Consider the following 15,785-nt stretch of genomic DNA (forward strand, 5'->3'; position numbering starts at 1 on the left):
CCCTTACTTATGCAGCAATATACCTTCATCACCTGCATACTGGGTATATATATCTCTCAGTTGATTCGATACGCAAGAGCATGCTCTACGTATGTACAATTTCTAAAACGAAGTAAATTATTGACAAATAAGTTGATGAAACAAGAATATCAGCTGTCTCGTTTAAAGTCATCATTTCGTAAGTTCTATGGTCGATACAATGACCTTGTCAGCAAATACAATTTATCATTGAGTCAAATGCTGACTGACGTTTTTCATACTAATTGTTAGGCCATTATTTACACACTGAATTGTCGACGGATTTTTCCGTTATTTCCCGATCATGACAAGGAGCACACGGCGGGTGTGAACGGTCGGCAGGGGATGCTCACTCTTCCATGGCACCTGATCCCACCTCTGATGTTTGGAGGTCCGTGTTTGCTCTGCTCCTATTTTGAAATGATTAATGGACTTTTGAGCTTGAATACTGTTCGTTATCTCCATATATTTCATTTAATGTGTAACAGGAAAGGAGAAAATGTATGGCTGGACCGGGAATCGAACCCGGGTCCCCTGCATCACTAGTCAGGTGCTCTACCGATTGAGCTACCAAGGCCGATATCCACGGCCCAAACCATTAGATTCCCCCCTCCTTAAATTGACTTCGCCCTCGAAGACACAACCCAAGTTCTTATATTTGTCCCTGGCAGGACTTTCACCTGCAAGCCCAGGGGCGGCCACGGCACCAAAACTGTAACAGGAAAGGAGAAAATGTATGGCTGGATCGGGAATCGAACCCGGGACCCCTGTATCACTAGTCATACCGACTGAGCTACCCAAGCCGATATCCACGGCCCAAACCATTACAAACGCATTCAATACATTACTTTTATTTTCTTCAAATTAATATTAGTAATTTAGCCAGTTACTAGAAGCTACGTAGCTTTACTCACATTGTAAGCCAGTTACTAGTAGCTAGCTTTACTCACATGTCGTAGCCAGTTACTAATAGCTAGCTTAATTCACATTTTAAGTCAGATACTAGTAGCCAGTTACTAGTAGCTAACTTTACCAACTTATCGTAGCCAGTTACTAGTAGCCAACTTTACCAACTTGTAGTAACTAGCTACTTGTATCCAGTTACTAGTAGCTTACTAGTAGCCAGTTACTAGTAGCTGACTTTACATATCTTGATCCCACCTCTGATGTTTTTGGAGGTCAGTGTTTGCTTTGCTCCCGATTTTTATTGTTTTAATTTACTTTGAGCTTGAATACTGTTCGTTATCTCCATGCATATTTCATACAAAGGATTTTACCACTTAACATCAATTCTCTGTAAGGACCAAAAATGCTTGGCCACGCACTATCATGGAATTTTATTTTATCACTATAATATTAGAGAGTGCCTTATATAAAGACTATTGGTGGGTAAATTTTGGACAGTACCTCCTTTGTTTCCATAGCAACGACTTTGAAATATTTTGTTATGGCAAAACTGACCTGATAGTCATCACCATGTTAAATAATACCGTGCTTCCTTAATGTAGGAAAGTTATCAACATAACATGGGTTTCATTTTATAGCTAAGTAATTAAAGTTTCTGTGCATCTAAATTTTGTTCAATTTAACCCAAGGTTTTTAATATGATACAGATCAATTTACATGAATTTGTCATAAAAATGAATACAAATGCGCCTATTTCTTGATATGCATATTAATTTTTCCAGGCAATTGAAACTTAGAAAAAAGATATTTTTAGTAAGATCGAGCTTAGATCTAAAAGATGCAAAAAGATTTGAGGTGGGGAAATCAGTTAAAAGTCATATTCGAATCCCCTCAAATTATAACTTTTCCTAAAAATTAACCTAGAGTTATTTCCCTTTGCTGACTCTTTTGCACTGAAGACAAAAAATTAGACTGGTGTTATTTTCCTTTATTGACTCTCCTGTATTGTAGTCTAAAGAAGTTTATAACAACATGTGGCAAAAACAGACGCCAGAAAAATAAACATGAAACAATAACAGAAAAATGACGTGTTTTTCAACTTTTAAAAATGGAATCCAGGTGTGAATGACAAAGTAAGTCATCAAAAGAAGGAGACACTGCTTTCTCAGCATTCAACTTGATAATGATGTACAGGTCTTTATTAATAATAGATTTTTAAAGTCAAATTCACTTTGCAATATATTGAAACAAATTTTATGAAGTCTGACTTGCATTCCCATCATGTGGGATTCCATGTACTCTCTGAAACCCATGAGAAAAATGCAAGATGCAATTGGAGGAATACAACAAGCAGAAGATACGGCAGTCAGTGGGAATGGTTAGAACAACCCTAGGCACAGGTATAAATTTGAATTTTTTCAAATATTCATTTTGTATAAAAACTACATGTAAGAAGCTTTTTCAATTAAATTGACATAATTTTTAAATTAAATATTTTTTTATAATAGACTTAATTGGTCTATATTCAAAGATCACCATGTTAGCAGGACATTCCAGATATACATCTTAGTAATATATTTGCATTATAGGAATTTTTGCTTGCTTCACAAAGAAACTTACTTTGGCAAATCATAACCACAAAGTTTATCAAAAGGAGGAGAATGTTATAGAAGATGTAAGTTTGTAAAACAAACACAAGGCAATTTAATATAAAAAAAAAAACATATATTTTTGGTAACGTTGTACACAGTGGCGGATCCAGGAATCTTGAAAAGGGGGAGGGACTAGTTTGGTGTCGGGGTAGGGGCTCAAGGCCACACCAAAAAATTGATTTATTAAATCTGATGTATATTTACTCTAAATCTGCCAGTGGTACAGTTTAAAATCTGATTTGGCCAAAAAAGTAGTACCGGTAGGTGGTGGGTAAAAATTAGAGATGGTCGACTTAATGGAAACACATAAAAATTTTTTAGCCTAAAAAGAAGTCATATAATTCAGATTCACTGTAAAAGAACAAAACATATTCAACTGTATTCTTTATTGAGAAGTTGATGGCTCGTTTTAATACTCCCCCTGAGGGGGAGTACTAAGACAAGCCATCAGCTTCTCAATAGAGAATAATTTAACTGCAGCTATAAATACACACTAATAAGATATAAATATAATATACCCATGTAAATGTATGTATTCATGATTGACAATTAGAATGAATTTCTTTAATTTGAAAAAAATATTTTAAACATATAATAGATGTACTGGTGCTTTGAAAAAAAAAGAAGATACATAAAGAGAACCTTTATTCTTGTGTTTTTATCATCTTTATTTCAACACAAAGGCTAAATACCGGAAGCAGGAGGCAGTAACAAATTAACTAATGGAGAAAGAAACCTTGCAATTGACCGTGAGAACTGAACATTGGACAGTATCTTAACTGAACAATATTCTTTTGGAGAAGATTCTGTTAGAGCATGGGGACAGCTTTTGGAGTAGGTGATGGTAAATTGTTTCAGTTCATTTTACCTTGCAATTGGCTACACTGAAAATACTGTTTGTGTACATAAATTGGCGTATTCAAAATTTAGCGCAATTACTGGGTATGGAGTGGTTGGCGTAATCATGAATTAGCGCTACATACATCTGCGCCATGTATTGCATTTATTAATGGTTTATTTACGGTATTCATTAATTAGCAAATTGTTGTCTGCGTTCAAGGCGATAAAATATGAAGAACAGGTGCTTGAGGATGGGACCCCCTCCCCCCGCGTTCCATACCCAAGGGTTCTCCTCGACTTTTTTTAGTAAAATATATTTCTATGACATATTCACAAAGTATTACAATTGAAAAATCCAAAATATAATTTAAAACTAACCTTTTATAAAAATTCATACTTTTGATACTAAAAGTTCTTTTTTAGTATCCAAGAGTATGAATTTTTATAGAAATAAATAAAACAATGAACTTCATGTGTATAAACTATAAAAGAAGATGGATTAACTGGAACCAGATATTTGAAAACATAAACATATAGATAAATTTATGTCATCTACATTATTATTTTAGTATATCTTGTGTATTCATATTTTTTTTATTTCATGTTTATTCCTAAAAATTTGTATGTAAGCTTTCCAGCCGTGGTGTGTCTGTGTTTGTGTATGTGTATGTATGTTTGTTTATGTCTAAAGTCAATTAAAAAAAAACTTTGTTAATGTGTCATAGAAAAATATTTTATATAAAAAAAAAAGTCGGGGAGAACCCTTGGGGTATGGAACGCAGGGGAAGGGGGGGGGGTCCGGTCCCCAAGCACCTGTGATAGGAAGCCTGCTTTTTAAAGTACACATGCAGGAATTCTGAGGCAATTTATTTGGAGTTGTAAATACTAACTACTAGCTTAGAATTATATACATCTTAATAAAAATAGATATGCTTATATACTTGTATTTGTTATCACATGAAAAATGTAGTAGATATTAAACAATTGATTTTTAAATAAAGTACATGTATGTTTTTTATTCCAGGGGAAAAGATGAAGATGATTATTTCAAGTTTCACTTTTCAAACCCATTTAAAATTCTTCTTGACTGGTCAGACACAACACCACATAATGGCCAACCTCTGATGTAAAGAGAAATCAAACCTAGCTGTTTTTATTGCCTAAAAAATTGCTATATAGCAGTTATTTTCTGCATTTTGTTTATCTCTAAATACACATTTTGGATAATGTTTAGATGTAGATTCTTGCTTGATTAATAATTTGAAGAAAAAAAAAACCAAACAAACTATTTTTAAAAGTAACGATAAAATTATACATATACACATGAATATGTGTATGTTTTCTGATTGTAAGAATATACATTAATGGTTTTATTTTTAATGGGGTGTTAATTTATGGTCAGTCTAAATAATTCTAAATTTCTTTATCCAAATAAAATTGATATCTAAAGATTTGCATCTGGGAACAAACAAAATTTAAATGGAGGAAATTAACATTAGCTTATCAAATTTCAAACTTGCTAAATTAATATCTACCTACCTATGCATGAAAAAGTAATAATTTATTATTTATTTATTTATTTATTTATTTATTTTGGTTGAAAAGTATCATTAGAGTTTTTATCCATTATCTTTTTCCATTTTTTATCTAATTTTGAAAATGTTATTTACTGAAATAAGTTCCAGTGAAAAGTTGAATAGCTAATTTTCTTTATATTTTGAGTTACCTGTCCTTTGTAAAGGAACATAGAGAAACAATAATAATTCATTTAATTTTGTTTTATCTTATTTATTATTTTTATCTTATTTATTATCTTTAATAATATTTACTTATCATTCCGTTTGTCTTATCTATTCGTGAGAAAATTGTTTGGAAAAGAAATTTTATAAAACAACCAGTCTCTAGTAATATTTTGAAAAAAAATGTTATTTGGCAAAATGCCAATTTTCGAAGTTAAAAATACCGAAAAGGAAAAAAATCCCCACACTTTTCATAAAATTTAACTAATATTATTATGGTGTTTCTAAAATTTCAGGTGATTTTTTCTTGAATTGCCTGCATTTCTTGAAAGACTTCTTGAAATTTAGGGCAAAAACGACCATTTTCAAAATGTAAGAATTTGGTCATCTTTGAGCCATCAATTGAAGAATTTGCAGTGACTTGTAGAATTTTTTTTTATTGTGTTATATAGTGCTTCATTTGTTCTATTCATATAATGTATGAATTATCTCAAAATAATAAAGATGATTAAACCACATGAAATCAAGTATATAGCATTTTTATGCTTGAATTGAGAGTAAATGGGGCAAAAATTTATATTATCCCGTTACCATGGCAACCAAGGTAGTAACCTTAATTTTGAATGTTGATTATATCATAATGTATGGGCATTAATCACCTGAAAAAGTTTCATGAAAATCGCTCATGGTGAGTGCCACAGCCCTACAGTAAAATTTTAGTCCTTACAGAGAATTGATGTTAAGATGTTGTACAACTGCAGGTAATTCTGTTCAAAAAATCACCCGAGGATTTTTTTTATTAAACTCCGTTTCAATTTTTATTTAAAAGTGCGCAAATATTTCAAGTTTTACTTTATTTCATTAACTTTTAGATGCAAGTTCAGTTTGGAAAAACTGGCAGAGACAAGCTACAGACAAAAAGAAATATGGTTCAGATGTATATTACAAATATAAAGGGTATTGGTACTGCAGAGACAAGGCCGGTCATGGTGGCTCCTTCCTAAAAAAATACAAAAATCAGGGCGGTCAATTACATTTCAAGCATCAATGGCATTCGATGATAAAACCAAAGATTTTGTAGAGATGAGAGGAAAGTACAACTCCGGACAGGACAATACAATTCCGTTTAGCAAGATGTCGGGTGTGTAGTAATCAACGGGGAAATAATTAGCGTATCCAAAATGCTGCAGTTTTCACTGTGAGGATATACCATTTCATTATATACCCAACTGTTTGTCACTCAGTTTTACTGTTGAATTTATGCAATCACGTGACGGTGTGATCCGACGTTCCGGATCACCACACTGTGATTTTCTGAATCCATATCACCCCTCTCTGAAACTGATGACGTAGTACACAGATAAATGACGTTTTTATTCTCGTGCATCAAAAAGTTCCTTGATAAAATGGTTTGTTTAATGGATAAAAGTTATGTAATTGATCCAAAAAGTTTCCTTTTATTATATTTTGCTAGTTGTTAAGGTATATAATAAATTTATCATTATAACAGTAACTTGATCCGAAGAGTCGTATCACGTCTCGTTTAATCTGATGATCCGCGCCTGTCAACTTGACGTGATACGACTCTTCGGATCAAGTTACTGTTATAATAATATATTTATAACTCTGTAAATACCTAGTTCATCTATAACAGTATACATGTATCAGTCTTCTTAATAACTATAAGCTCAGGTATCTCCATGCGGCAGTATTTGAAAATAAGAAAATGAAAAAGCTTTTTCTAGTTTCTAATGTTTTTACACAACAATCTTCAACAGAGAAATGTAACAGAGAAAGAATGGAGACTTTTGAGTAGTCAATTCAATCAAACCCGATATATTATGGAAATTTTGACTCCTTTATTTTTCAAAATTGTTTCATTATAATTGACATAAAACATTTACATCCAGATTTAAAACCTTTACTAATTTAATAAGTTCTATCTTTTTATAAACCATGTTAAAGAATTCTTTAATGTATATCATTTTCTATATGTTGAATTTTTATTGGTATTACATTTTTATCATTGAAAAAATATTTTTTTTAGAAAGATAACTCTATCTTATGGATGTATTCCTTTCATACAAGCACATATAACATTCTGATTTTCAGGCTTAGGAAGCAGCGCTTTATCATGGTTTTTAAAACAAATTTAATAGGTATGACACTAAATATATTTGAATATACCTCATATTTTGATTTCATGTTTTGATAATAAATTTTTACTCATCCTATTCTCTGTTTAAAAATTTCTTCATATCATGGTCTGACATTTCTGAAAAAATAAGCGCCGCTGTAAACCTCATACTACTTTTCATTTGAATCTAATGCTGTAGTTCTTGAAAAAGTTCTTGATGAAAATCAATGTTGGAAATTTAAAAAAAAAATAATGGAGTTTAGAGCAGAAGATCATTACTCCCTAAATAATGAAAAAATCGAAGTTTTCATATTTGGATATCCTACCACAGAAAGATACTGACGTCAAACTACTAGCTAAATTTCATAACAAATATGATGACTTCAACTTTTTTTTATCGTCAAGTTTTCTTCTCCTTCTTTATGTGTTTATGTCACGTAATGATGATCAGGTAAATTTAAAAATCCGTGGGCAATTCAGTTTGAAAATAATGGACTAAGAATTTGTATTGAAAACGTCAGTCAGCATTCGACTTAATGATAGATTACATTTGCTGACAAGATCATTCATATTTGTATCAACCATAGAATGTTGACTTCAAAGGAGACTGTTGATATTACCACTTATACGAGCCTGGTCTCGGATAGGTGAGTTTATTTCAGTAACCCTAGTAATATTTATCTATTCCGGATAAGTTACGTACATTCGGATATATAAATTTTCACCCTTAGTCACAAGCTATCATTCCGGATAATTTAGGTCCATTTGTATATAGTCTAACAATAAGTTCTTTTCTACCTCCTTTCTCGAAGAATCGATTAAACGGTAAGGTCATGGAAAATTTTTGGGAGTTAAATTGTGGCAATGTTTAAAATTGTTTAAGTCAAATAAGTTTGATTTTTAGTATAACTATTGAGGTTTGTAGTTTCAAAGCAATTTAGACTTATCGATGGCGAAGTTTGACTTTGGATTCGGCCTGATTGGACTTTTTCGTAAACTGAATTGATTTTACGCGATATTGTAATTTGTGAGTTACAGGTAACAGGAATATATTACGATCAGTTTGGGGGTCTAAGGATTGTTTAACTTGAGTTATTATTTTTAGGAGCGAAATGTTAAACTTCGAGTCCATCATAGCTATAACGGGGGGGGGGGGGGATAATTTCATAAAACAAGGAATATTCTAAGAAGCCGGGCTTACTAGACAGATTTTAGTTTGTTTTCTACATAGATTTATCGTGCTCGAAGGAGGTATATTGATTCGCATTTTACAAAATGTAATCGTCGTTATATCGGAGAAAGCATTCATGAGAATTTGTGCACTTTCACTTTTTGAAGTAATCAAAGTACTGTATGTACTGAGAGGAGGTTTATTAAATTGTATAAGTGTTATGCTCTATTTGCAGCCTTGTATCGTTTCATTTGTTTGTTGGTCTTTTGAAAGGTTTGGAACAGTTACTGTTTGTTATCTTTTCCTATTTTTCAATTTTTTTTGTTCATGTTATCCTTGCATTTACATAGAACATGTTACCAAGAAAACAAAAAGGTCTAAGGTTTTATAGGTGATATTGTATGAACTGGTTTACATAATGGGATGGGAGTTAATTTGTATATTATGTTACACAACATATGTGAGCTCATGTGGTCCACATGGTCAATTACTGCATAAAAATCCAACTAATGAAAGCAAAATCACATTTTATTGAAATAGGATGAAAACATTTCTTAATAATTTTGCAAGCATTTGTCTCACAGTGAGCAGTCAAACCGCAGCAAAGCTGTGGAAATGTATTCTTCATATGCTTTAGAATAGGTAGGCAAATTTGCAGGGTTCAGGCACAAGCAAGGAGCAAAATTAATTATATTGGTACAAAAGGCAGTAAGTAATATAAAAAACCTTAAGTAATTGATAGTGATTACTGATATATGTTACCATGATAAATTATTTTCAGGTACATTACCAAAAACAGGTCAACATTTTTAATTTTTTAAGACAGCTTTATCAGTGAGTCAACAGCTGCAATGGGCACAAGATTCCTTTCCATCAAAGCATGATTTTATCACTTCCCAAGTAATTCATTAGAACAGTAATTAAAGATATGCAAAAAAGAAATAAGTAGGAAATGTTGCAGCTGTGCTAAAACTAGATATAAAAGTGGAATTGACAAATGATATATATCTTATCCTGCTTCAATTAATTGCAGCTATTAGATTACAATCAGAGTAAAGTATATTTTGGTTAAGCGAGTCTTTGTGTGAGGGGGGGGGGGCATATTTCAAATAAACTGGTAATTTTTTAAATAGATAGTCAAAATCAAATTGGTTCCTCATCTCCTTCGGGTGGATTGAGTTCTGATATTTAGTTAAGCTATTATAGCATTGTGATAGGCAGATTAGCAAAGTGATTGGTCAGGAGTCTCACTAGGATAAGCAGCACCCAGTACTTGCTCCGTATGTTGCTTATCAGGCTATATTTGAATGGATAGTCTGCTAATGTGTGCGACGAGACGGGGAAACAAAGCTTGTCAATTAATCAGTTAAATGTAAATTATATATAAATCAACGATTATTTAAACATTTAAAAGGTTGATATTAAATTGCAATATTGAATTTACTAGTACATAAGAAAAGTCAAAACGAAGGAGTTAATAATGTGTTGTCAAAACAATATTGATCCATTTATTTAAGGTACACTACGACATTCAATTTTAAGCTAATCTGGTAAGGGATATCCAAGATATGTCCAGAAGTATGCCTTATCAAGTATACCAGTTTTTTCCACCACACATACCCATGGACAAAGAGTTACAACATACCCAAGATTTTGTTTTCTCGGATGTTTTATTGTGCTTAGTTATTTCATTGAGCATCAGTGTCTTATGGGGATTTAAGCCTTGAGCCTAATTTTATCATTCTGTTTAATTATTACCAAATACATGTATAATTGTGTGTACATGTAATACACAATGGTCCACGATTATACCTAAATTTCCCAGAGATAGAACTACTCCCTTATAGGCACTAAGTATCGCAATTACCTCGAATTATATAACTTACTGCGGCTGTTTTGCCATAAAGTCAAGAAAGTTATAAATCTCCCTTCATTTTCGGCGCATAACATATTGTTTACGTATATTGTTTACGCTAGTAACAATTGAATGATACGAACAATAAGTATGCCGAATGTACAATGTACTGCCGATGGTTGCACTTCAGAAAGCAAGTCAAAGTATTCGGAATTTTAAGACTTCCAAAATAACGTTTATCAGAAAGAAAATGATTAAATTTATTATTAGAATAGTCTACTTAGCGGGAAATATCCACAATAATTTAACACGAGAGCTAGCGTTTAAATTTCATCAGCGTGGTGCAACGAACATTTAGCAAGGTATTTCACCAGGGCTTCTTTCTTACATATGTCTCTTAAAAATCTGCAGTGATCGATCTCATAGTGTAGTCAATAGCTATATAGCACATTGTCCTCAGCTGTTAATCAACATTTCTTACCTTCAACGCAAAAGAGTTTCATTACGTTAAGTAATAGCGATATAACGACTAAAGTATCCTTCTTTTGTTTGAAATAGGTTAAGCTACCCTAATGGCATGAAGTTATATAAAACTAAAATTAGTCGTACTTTAAAACACTTAATAGGTGATGATTAAATTAATAAGCCTTGGCAGTTATTGGTAATTAAAACAGTCTAACGATTCGAATGTACTTGCAAGTACTCCCATGACCAGTCATAAAAGGCGTTTATTTTTTTTTTCAGGGAAACTGCGAGCAGGTTTAGTCAGTATTGGAGACGGTATATCATGCCGATATGTTTTATTATTTGAAGAATACAAAATTTAAATCTCATTCACTACAATTAGGGAGCAACCACTAAAGCACATTTGCCATCAAGATGCAACAGGAGAGGTTATTTTAGCTTTGAAACGCTGGCTATAAAATGCACATGTTTATGCATCCATTAAGTAGTTGTTACAAGGCTCACATATTTTTACTTTCTTTAATTGCAATGATTTATTTTTTTTTAAATTTTACTATGGATTATAGTTGTTTGATGAATTGTAAGAGGGAATTTGGTTTATGCAGCTGGGAAATGAGAAAAAGGGGGGGGGGTTTAAGGACACAAATATAGTTTTAAATGTATTCTAAATTGAGAGGTGACGTAACTATCTCGTTTTTGTTCAATTTGGGTCTGATACACTCCAAACTTTTTAGTACAACTATAACCAATACTTGCAAAGATAGTTTAAATTTTTATAAAAGCCATAAAAATGCGTAACAGGAGTAACAGCCTAGTAGGTAAGTAATACGATAAAATAAACCAACGGGACAGGGAATACAGTGCAGGTAAGGATCCACAATTTTAGATTAAACGGGGAGTTGTATTATACTCAGAAGTCCATAATTGCATTTCAACGCATTTCTTAAAACAATTATAACGGAATAGGTGAATGACCGTTGACGATTTAAATTCATATTTTGTTTTAATGCATCGAATAGTAATTGACTAGGAAGTCACTTGTTTTATAAGTATGGGTGAATGAGCAGGCCCTGGTCGACGGTGACCATTTGTGTTGAGGTACTGCCGCCGTCACCATGGTTCTTGGCACCCCCATTGGTGGCGGTTGCAGTTCCATGTTTACTCGTGGTAGACACGAGTATTCATGGCCCTTGCAAGTGGCGTATTCCGTCGCACCTCAACGCAACTGGAGGAGTGCAACACATATTCTTACGCTCATTCCATTGTTATCCTATTGTAATGTAAATTGAAATTCAGGATTTGAATTTGTGCATTGGCTTGTAATTGACAAGCAGTTGACTTGATTGATATTGAATTGATTGATTGATTGATGATTGATTGATTGAACTTCATTGATTGATGGTTTATTGATTGAACTTGATTGATAATTGAATTGGTGACGTTCATGCACTTGTGACCTACCCAGTGCATGATCCGCCCAATTTGGGTCGTCACATTTGTTGTATTGATTGTTGATTGTGGGACAGCCCTGTGGTAGCCCTAGCAAATTGATCACCGCGGCCAGAAGCGCCAAATTAAACAATCAAAATAAAATCTGTTGTTTGTTTGATTAATAGGGAATCTGCAATAATCTTGTTTCACTAACTTATTTGTCAATAGTTAGCCTCGTTTAGAAATTGTTCGTACCTAGAGCATGATATTGCGTATCGAATCAACCGGGAGAAATAAATTTCATACTGGTATGCAGGTGTTAATGGTATATTGCTACATAAATGAGGGAAGGTAGCGACAGATTGATTGATTGATTGTATGTTGTTTTACGTCCCATTCGAGAATTTTTCACTCATATAGAGACGTCACCATATACCGGTGAAGGGCTTCAAATTTTGACCTTTACTCGGCACTCAGGGCCATTGAGCAGTGAGGGATCTTTATCGTGCCAACGCCTGCCGTGACAGGGGGCCTCGGTTTTTAAGGTCTCATCCAAAAGACCCGCAACTTTCACTCCAAAGTGCCGAGCGCATGGCGAAGGAACAGTTGCTACCTTTTTTTATCGACTTAGGTCTGTCGCGGCCGAGATTCGAACTCACGACCTCCCGATCACGGAGCGAGCGCTCTACCGACTGAGCTACCGTGAACGGTAGTAGCGACAGAAAAATATTTCATATCACTTTTATATAAACACCTTGTTGTTAGTTTATCTTTAACGTCTTTTTTCTAGTAAAATATTTTAAAATAAAACAGATGTGTCAGACTCTGTGGAGTCTTCTATTTTGACTTCAAAAGGCTATATCGAATCGAAGTAGGACTGAAAATGAATATTGTTAATTGATAAAACGTCGTCGATATATTGAATGTTGAATTGACGGCCACAGCAGAAGACTTCTTCTTTTCATGCAGCAGTTTTTGATATTCATATGTCTATATATCATACATATAGAAAATTGAATGGAATTTAAACCTATTTTTATCGAACACCAAATAAATAAAAATTGAAATCAAAGGATTGCATCTCCAAAAAAATTTAAATACTGCAATAGCAAAACCGATCACCATGCTTATTAATAAAACGTTTGAACAATGTGTGAGAAAACCTTAATGAGGCACATGTTGTTCCACTTCAAAAGAAAAATAGTCAGTTGAAAGTTGGTGACAATAGACCTGCAAGCATTCTACCAGCAATTTCAAAGACTTGTGAGATAGCTATATAGAACAGTTGGTAAATTTCTTTTATAATATATTTCATCCATATTTATCAGCTTTTGGCCAGGCTATAGATGAAATGCTGTTTAATGAATATTATTGAGGACTGAAAAGGCCATTGACCATAACAAACCCGCATAGCAATGTCGCAAGGTGACGAGTGAGTACACTAAATCTTACAGTCACTTTCCATAATTAGTTTACGTATGTTAGTGGTATTAAGCAGTTGGTAGAGCATTATTTTGAAATTGGGCATATTTGGTCGCCCATACTCAGTTGATACTCAGTCTATCCACCGTCCCTTGTCTACATGTCACAGTAAACTCTAACTGTAAAATTCCTGGCCCCATAGAGATAAATCTCGTACAGACGTTTGTAAATCTTTAAAGCTACAAAGTAAATTCTGTATACAGAAATTGTCCTTTTCTATGACAAAATTCTAATAACCACACTATAACATTCAGACCGGACGTATTTCATAAAAGTCCTGATTTTTTTTTTTTAGATCAATTGTTTTTCTTACATTCAAATTGAACATGTAAAACTTTTAATATATTTGACCTTGTAGTTTAGTTTTAGTGCTAGTTGAATTTTTCCCATTTCCCTTTTTTAATAACTTTCTAGTCTTTTCCTTGTCTCGAGAATTTGATATTTTCTATTGGTTTTGCCCTGGTCAGTTTTACTTTGTATCAATTTCTATTCCTGGTCCTGTAATTATTTGACTAAATCTGTTTTCTTTCAGAAGTATACAGTAGAGGAAATAGTGGAAACACAAAATAAATGTATCATGGTATCAAGATATTTCGAATAATAATAACAATTGGTTACCCAGATGGATAGCTTTTGGAAAAAATCCAGAAAATAATCTTGCAGAATAAATATTACAGATCTTTTCAAACTGCTTCAATTACTAAAATAATTATTGTACTGAAGTGTATCTTATGATGTGTATGTGTTAAAAAATACAAAGTAGTTACACTTATACAAACGATAAGAACCAGCTTTATAAGATATTTCAGATTTTCCTGTGAACACGACACTTCTTCATACGAGGAGTGTATCCAAAGAAACCACAGTCCTCTTGACACATCGTGGAACAAACACACAAAGATTGAGCACTGTATTCTCTCAAAAGTTCGTTATTAAACTTTTTATTTTCAAGTTCTAGGTTTGCAGTAAAAATTCCACGAAACATCAGTAGCTTGGATCCATGTAAAGAAGAAAATATTTAAACAGATAATACAAGGGATGTTCATATTGCAGTGTGAAAAACAATCTTATGCGCTCCTACGAGAATCTAAAATTGATCTTTCAGTTGGTAAGTACAAGTATAAACATCAGAGCCTAAATGTTTTACGGAAATCTGATTGGTATACCGTTGTCTATTCTGTATTCTAACATCGCCGATATATTGATTTTGAATATAACATTGGATTCTAGCTCTGACATAAGGCTAAATATTGAAAAGAATACTGATTAAGCCTTTGTTATTTCAGTAATTTGACTACTCACGATTCACTGCGGAAGTCGTCGATCGAAATGGGTTGCTTTCTCCTCTTAGGCACCTTATTCTACCTCTGATATTTCCTGGATTCGTTTTTTCCTTGTTTACAGATGTTCAAAGATGGAATATGACAATAACGAAAAGTAATCGAGTTAAAAATCCATTGAAACAATATAAAAAAGCAAAAAAAAAAAAAACTATGCAAACATTACCCTATAAAAACAGGTTCAGGTAAGGTAAGCATTCCCTGTCGACTGGGCACTAACGCCTTGTGCTTCTTGACACAATCAGACAGACTAAAAAATCCGTAGATAATTCAGTGTAAAAGTAGTGGGACAAAATAGAAGATTTGTATCGTTTGTTTGTTTGTTTTTTGTTTTGTTTTTAGAACGACTACTGTGTGTTATCTATACACTTTTCATAGAGTAATCTGAAGATACCTACTTTGTAATTTTTCCATATTCATCCTCGTTCATGTCAAGCATGAAATTATCTGCTTGGAAAAAATCAGTTATATAATATAACGTAATCAAATGTGCATTGTGTACAACTATTTAAAAAAGATATCTTTTTTAGGCCAACAAGAACGTTAACACCTGAAATGTATATTCGTTAATAAGTTGTCCAAAACCCCCCGATCTGGATCTTGATCTGGATCCATTTTTAAAAAAAAATTACTTTGTTAGTTTTGGTCCTTTTTTAATGCATGTTGATACAAAAGGAGGATAAACTTAATGACTTCAACTTTTCGATCGTCAACTTCCCTTACTTAAATAGCAATATATCCTTATCACC

This window comes from Saccostrea echinata, unplaced genomic scaffold, assembly GCF_033153115.1.
Source record: "Saccostrea echinata isolate AGI-Se365-2 ecotype Australia unplaced genomic scaffold, CSIRO_AGI_Sech_v1 ptg000001l, whole genome shotgun sequence".
Classification (NCBI taxonomy): Eukaryota; Metazoa; Mollusca; class Bivalvia; order Ostreida; family Ostreidae; genus Saccostrea; species Saccostrea echinata.